Below are 6418 nucleotides of genomic sequence, written 5' to 3'. Positions count from 1 at the left end.
AATGAAAATGTATCATTTCAGATCAAATGTTTGTGGTTCCCATTTTGGGAGGGGGGCAGAGAAAAAGGGGGAGACCCACAATGAGACCAAATATTTCAGTTCAAACAGACATGAACCTTTTCCTTAAATAAATAAATAAATTTAAATCAAAGCATTCTATGAAAAATTTCAACAAGCAAAAAATGTTCATTTTGTTCAACAATTTAAATACCATTTTTCTTTTCTTTTTTACCAGCCCTAGATTTAATGTCATAAACATCTTTCTGCTTTGCATTAATTCACTGCTTTGTTCAATATGAATTCAGCTCACAGAATTCTGGGTCCCTTTTTCAAGAGCCTGCTGGACAGTCTGGTCTCTGGCCCTGACTTTTAGTGGCCCCTTAGCAGTGGTGTGGTATGACAAGTTGTTGGGTATGCCGGAGGACATGCCTGGGGGACCTTGCAGAATGTTGGTTTGCACCGTGCCTGCCTTTAGACAGAACTTTGCAGTGTTGTTGTAGCCATGTTGGCCACAGGATATTAGAGAGAAAAGGTAGGTGAGGTCATTTCTCTTACTGGGCCAACTTCTGTTGGTGAGAGAGACAAACGTTTGAGCTACACAGAGCTCTTTTTCAGGCCCAGGCCTGTGATTCTTGCAAAGCTGCAGCTGCTTATGCTGTACCTGTCTCTAGCTCAGGCTTGCATGAAAATGAATGGTAACTTTCCATTGCTTTTCAAGATTTAAATTAAAAAACGATGCCCAAAAATTCAGAAGCATATTTAATACACTTTATTTGAGGCTTATAAAATGGACTCATCAGACTTTGAAATATGTTCATTAAACAACAGTGAACACGCTGGCCCAGTGTGACTCAATGGGCTCCCTGCAAACCCCAACAAAATCTTCACCCAACCCCTCCCCAAAACCCTTCATCCTGTCATGCCAAATCAACTGCCAACAGGTGGGCCCAATCCTGCCAGGTGCACTCAATTCCTTGCTCAGCAACGGAAATTTAGGTCTCCTGTTACGGGATGGGGAGGGGCTATGCAAATGAGAGAACACAGGTTGGTATGAGGATGGCTAGCTCAATACACGTTAAGGCTCTCAGCACACTCAGGGTGACCTGGATGTTTCCTGAAGCTTGAGGAGACTCGGACTGATCAGCCTGCTCCTGCAGTTTAGCACTGGCCTTTCTACTAACTGCCTGTGTGTACTAGCACCTCTCAGGATGGGGCCCTCCGGCTCTTGTCAGGCCAGTAGCGGGATCAGAGTATGTTCTATTGTTTAAGGCTCCAGCTGAGTTGTTACTATCTTGCCTCCTCCTCCCCCTTTATATCCCCTCTTCCCCCTTCCGTGACTCCGCAGCAGTGATTACTCTGCCATCTGCCATCCACCGAGCAGCTGTCCATCAAGCATCTCCACAATCACTGCCTCTCTGCTTACTGCTGTTTTCCTTGTGGGAATTTCTAATTTATTTTACACAACCCCAGGAAACCTCCTCGTCTTAATGGGTTTGACTTCAGCACAGTAAGTCACTAATAAAGTTAACCTTATATAACCAGCGTAAGCCACCGGCCTGAGCTGTGAGCTAACGGAGAAGGTTAGGACTCCTATCAGCCGACTCTAATGAGGGTCAAGGTGGGTGAGGGAATTTCTTTTATTGGACCAACTTCTGTTGGTGAGAGAGACAGAGTTCTTCTTCAGCTCTGGGAAATTTACTCAGAGTGTCACAGCTAAAGACAAGATGGAACAGATTGTTTAATACATTTCAAGGGCCCATTCAAGGTGAAGTGGCCCATTAACACCCCACCAGTCATAGGGAGGAAAGGAAGGGGAGCAGCATCGGTGGAGGCGTTAGTGCATTACAGATCATTGCAATAAGCTATAAATCCAGTGTCTCTGCAGATTTCCTTTGAGGATGACTCCTGACAGGTCAGATATGGAGAGAGAGTCCAAAGAAGAGCAACAAAAATGATTAAAGGTCTAGAAAACAGGACCTCTGAGGGAAGCTTTTAAAAATTGGGTTTGTTTTGTCTGGGAAAGAGAAGACTGAGGGGGGACATGATAATAGTTTTCAAGTACGTAAAAGGTTGTTACAAGGAGGAGGGAGAAAAATTGTTTTTCTTAACCTCTGAGGCTAGGATAAGAAGCAATGGGCTTAAATTGCAACAAGGGTGGTTTAGGTTGGACATTAGGAAAAACTTCCTAACTGTCAAGGTGGCTAAGCACTGGAATAAATTGCCTAGGGATGTTGTGGAATCTCCATCATTGGAGATTATAAAGAGCGGGTTAGACAAACACCTGTCAGGGATGGTCTAGATAATACTTAGTCCTGCCACGAGTGCAGGGGACTGGACTAGATGACCTCTCGAGGTTCCTTCCAGTCCTATGATTCTATGATTGTTTTGTGAAAGGTGTATGAAAAAAGACAAAAGCACCATATCAGCTGTGGGTGATCACTAGCATGTATGGCCGAGGGGCGAAGGCACTGGACTGGGTCTCAGGAGATCTGGGCTCTGTTCTTAGAGCCAACGCTAACCTGATGTATGACCTTGAGCATGTGGTTTCCCCTCTCTGCTTTTGTTTTCCCTCTTTAGCTGCTCTGTCTACTTAGCTCTTTGGGGGAGGCTGGAGCTGGTAGAAAAATTAAATTGGTCTCCCATCAGAAATTCCAACATTTCTAAATTTGGTTTTGTTTGGAATCCAAAAGAAAAGTCAATCTGGGAATTGTTCACAAAATGAAATAACATGTTTTTTTTTTTACTTTATTGTTTTGGAGTTAATGATATGATATAGAAATAAACTTTTATACATTTTATAATTAAAAGCCAAAGCAAAACATTTTGTTCATTTTTCATCAAACTTCCACTTAATTGATCCATTCCCGCAAAATGTTTTTCATTGGAAAATGCCAAGTCCACAAACCATTCTGCTGGAGAACTTTAGACCCGCTCCCGGGCAGGGACTGGCTCTCACTCTGTGCATGGAGAACCCAGTACCATGGGGCCTGAGCCCAGGTGTACCCTCTAGGCACTGTTTTAGAATACAAGCCTGAAGAAGACCCTAATTATGCTAGCTTTTTGGTTTGGGAGTTTTTAGGGCAGCTACTTTGGCATTTGCCCTCTTTTTAATTCCTTCTCAAAGAATATGTCTACAGTGCAATAAAACCCCTGCAGATGGCCATGTCGGCTGAGTCAAGCTCGGGCTGCAGGGCTCATAGGCACTGACTCCGTGGATGCTCTGGAGCTGGAACACCCACAGGGAAAAAATGGTGGGTGCAGAGCACCCACCAGCAGCCCCCTCATCAGTCCCCCCCAGCACCTTCCGCCCTCCAGCAGCTGTAAATCAGTGCCTCCCCCCCTCCACGCCCGTCACGATCAGCTGTTTGGCAGCATGCAGGGAGGCTGGGAGGGAGGGGGAGGAGCCAGGATGCTGCACACTTGGGGGAGGGGGCAGAACTGGGCAGAAAGAGGTGGGGCAGGGGTGGAGCCTTGGGGAAGAGGTGGAGTAGGGGCGGGGCCTGGGGTATTGCTGGGGGTTGAGCATCTCCCGGTAGTTTGAAAAGTTGGCGCCTAAGGGGCTATAAATCACAGTGGAGAGCCTGAATGTCTGTGCCGTGATTTTATAGCCCCTTAGCCTGAGCCCCATGAACCCAAGTCAGCTGTCAAGGGCGAGGCACAGGGGTTTTATTGCGGTGCAGACATGCCCAAAGACACCACCATAGGCTGGCTCAAAATTCTACCAAGGTAAGACAGATTCAGCTGGTGCTGGAGCCCAGTAATGTTCCTGCCCACCCCCCCAGAGGCTGGCAGACAGTGAGGGAGGTTTAATGGGCTAGCGTGATGGGCTGTCCCTGATGGCCTTCGATCCCCTGCATGATCAAGGCAAGGGAGCTCTCAGTCAGTGGTGGTCCTGCAAGGCAAAGTCCACAGAACCAGATGTGTCCATCCAGTGCAAACCCCAGGGAGCTCAGATCAGTGTTCACATCGTATTCCCTTTCAGAACCAGGCCCGGGCCAGGGAAGTTAATGAGCCAACCCGCGGCCCAAATTCAGTGATGAATCCTGATAACGGGCAATGTTCTCTCTAATTTTTTACATTCACATGTGGAATAAACATTATGTCCACAAATATGGAGGTGATGTGTGGCAGGGGTGAGGCTGAGGGGTTTGGAGTGTGGGAGGGGCTCAGGGTTAGAGCAAAGGATTGGGGTTTGGGAGAGAAGGGCTCTGGCTGGGGGTGCGGGCTCTGGGGTGGGGCTGGGGATGAGGGGTTTGCAGGGTGCCCCAGGGCTGCGGTGCAGAGAGAGGACTCCCTCCAGCTCTATCTAACAGCAGCAGCTCCGGGGCCGGGGGAGAGCAGCTTAGAGGGAATTTAGGTCATGTGCCACCTGAGATACATTGCACATATGCTAAGAAGAAGTTCAACCCTCCTTGTTTGACATTTCCAGCGGCTTGCAAGTGGCCTGTTAATCCCATCTCAGGCTGTCCAGGGTGAAGGAGCTGAAGGTGCTCCGTGGGATTGAATTCTGGCTCTTCCCTATTCCCTCCAGGCTCCATCTGTATATTCAGTTAATAATGTACTGTATGTTCTGTGCTTTAAAGAGACACTGGGTGAAAGTAAAAACTGCTTGAAAACAGACTTTCTCCTCCAGCTTCTAATAAGCGCTTGCTGTTGGAACTGAGGCACGTCTACGCTACAAAACTAAGTCAACCTAAATTATGTTGACATACACCACAGCAATTAAATAGGTTTTACACATCCACGCTACACTCCTTGTGTCGGCGGCATGTGTCCTCACCAGGAGCATTTGCGCTGATTTGCACTGTCAGTGTGGGGCATACTGAAAGCACTTCTCAGTATAGATGCTGATTGGCATTTTGTTTAGCTCCTCAATTTCACTTAAGTCCATTTCACCTTCCCTTTTATGTTAGCAGGATGCTGCAATGAGTGGGTTGCAAATGCAATTTTTTTTGTAATAGTTTCTACTGAGCATTTTATTGAACTTCTGGGATATATTTCTGATGACCTCTGCTTGTATAAAAACTTGTTTTATGGAGCTCAGTTCTGGCTCTTAGTTAAGTTCCTTTAAACTGATTGTATTGAGGGCTTAATTTTTCAACCCTTCCCTTGAACAGTACTTTTTGAAATCAAAGGGCTTGAGAAAGTATCACTTATGGGTCTGATTCTCCACTGCCTTGTAAATCAAATTGGTTTAAATTTAATTGGTCCAAGTCATAAGACAGTGGAGCCTCAAACACAATATAAGTGAAGATTTGCAATTCAGTGCTCTATTTCTCTGAAAAAGCTCCCGCTCCAACGATCAGTGTCATGTAACTCAGGGTTTTATAAATTAATGAGTTCTGCTGATTTGAGTTTATCCTTGTAAAGGAATAAAAGTCTAACCAACTTACCAAAAATGTGTAAATTTGCCTGTAAATGTCGACTGGTTAATATCTTGGGACTTCAAGTTTCAAGCTGTTTCCAAGACCTTATTAAAAAACTAGATATAATTACTTTTCCAGTGACATGTAAAGATAGTGAGCTTTCATTTACAGAACTCTCCTCCGATCTGATCTCAGTGCAATTGCTTTGTCAAAATTCAAACTATTTATATAGCGGTTGTGTCTCTTAACCACTGAAATGGTGCTACCTCTGGGGTGGAATGTGGCAGCTGTCCAACAATCTACGTCACAGTTTGAGTCCAGTTTCCAAATCAAACTACAATGACCCAGTTGGAATTTGGACGGGATATGTGGGGACTTCATTTTCAAGGGCTCGGTTCCTAGTTAGGTACCTAAATAAAGCTAGATTGTTGTAAATGTTCATCCTGTATGAACCTTAATGCCTAGTAGGCTAGTAGTGTACATGTGTGTCTGCCTGTTCACACAGCAGCAAAAGCCCAGGCTGATCCCCCTTCAGCCAAAAATTGTTTGAGTCATCTCTCAAACCTGGGAAGTCCATGACCACAGGCTACTGCAATTAACCAATGACTTTCAGGACCATTTCTCCCTCTACCATGTTCTCACAGTGTGACCTTGACCACATGGCATCACCTCCCTGTACCTCAGTTTCCATAGCCATGGGGTTAAGAGCTAGCTGCCCCCATAAGCGCCTGTGGCATCTCATTCTTGGCAATCCAGAACTGCGAGCCTGCAGTAGAAAAGGCATCAGTGCAGGAGGCAGTATAATAACTGAGTGCAGTGATGCCCACGGCCACTGTGCGTACCACTGGCAGGGGTGACGGGGACCAGCATGCTCTCAGGGATGGGGAGTGACACTGCAGCTGGGCGGGGGGTTGAACGTGGCAGCCGAGGGGCGGGTGCTAGAGGCTGCAGCACGGGTGGCTCCTGGCGATGTATACGATGAGAAATGTCTGGGGGCACATGGCAGTGACTTGGCCGGAGGGGAGGAAAGCCCCAGGCAGTCCCACTCCCTG

Source organism: Dermochelys coriacea, chromosome 19 (assembly GCF_009764565.3).
Source record: "Dermochelys coriacea isolate rDerCor1 chromosome 19, rDerCor1.pri.v4, whole genome shotgun sequence".
Lineage (NCBI taxonomy): Eukaryota > Metazoa > Chordata > Testudines > Dermochelyidae > Dermochelys > Dermochelys coriacea.
This window is presented reverse-complemented; position numbering follows the sequence as displayed.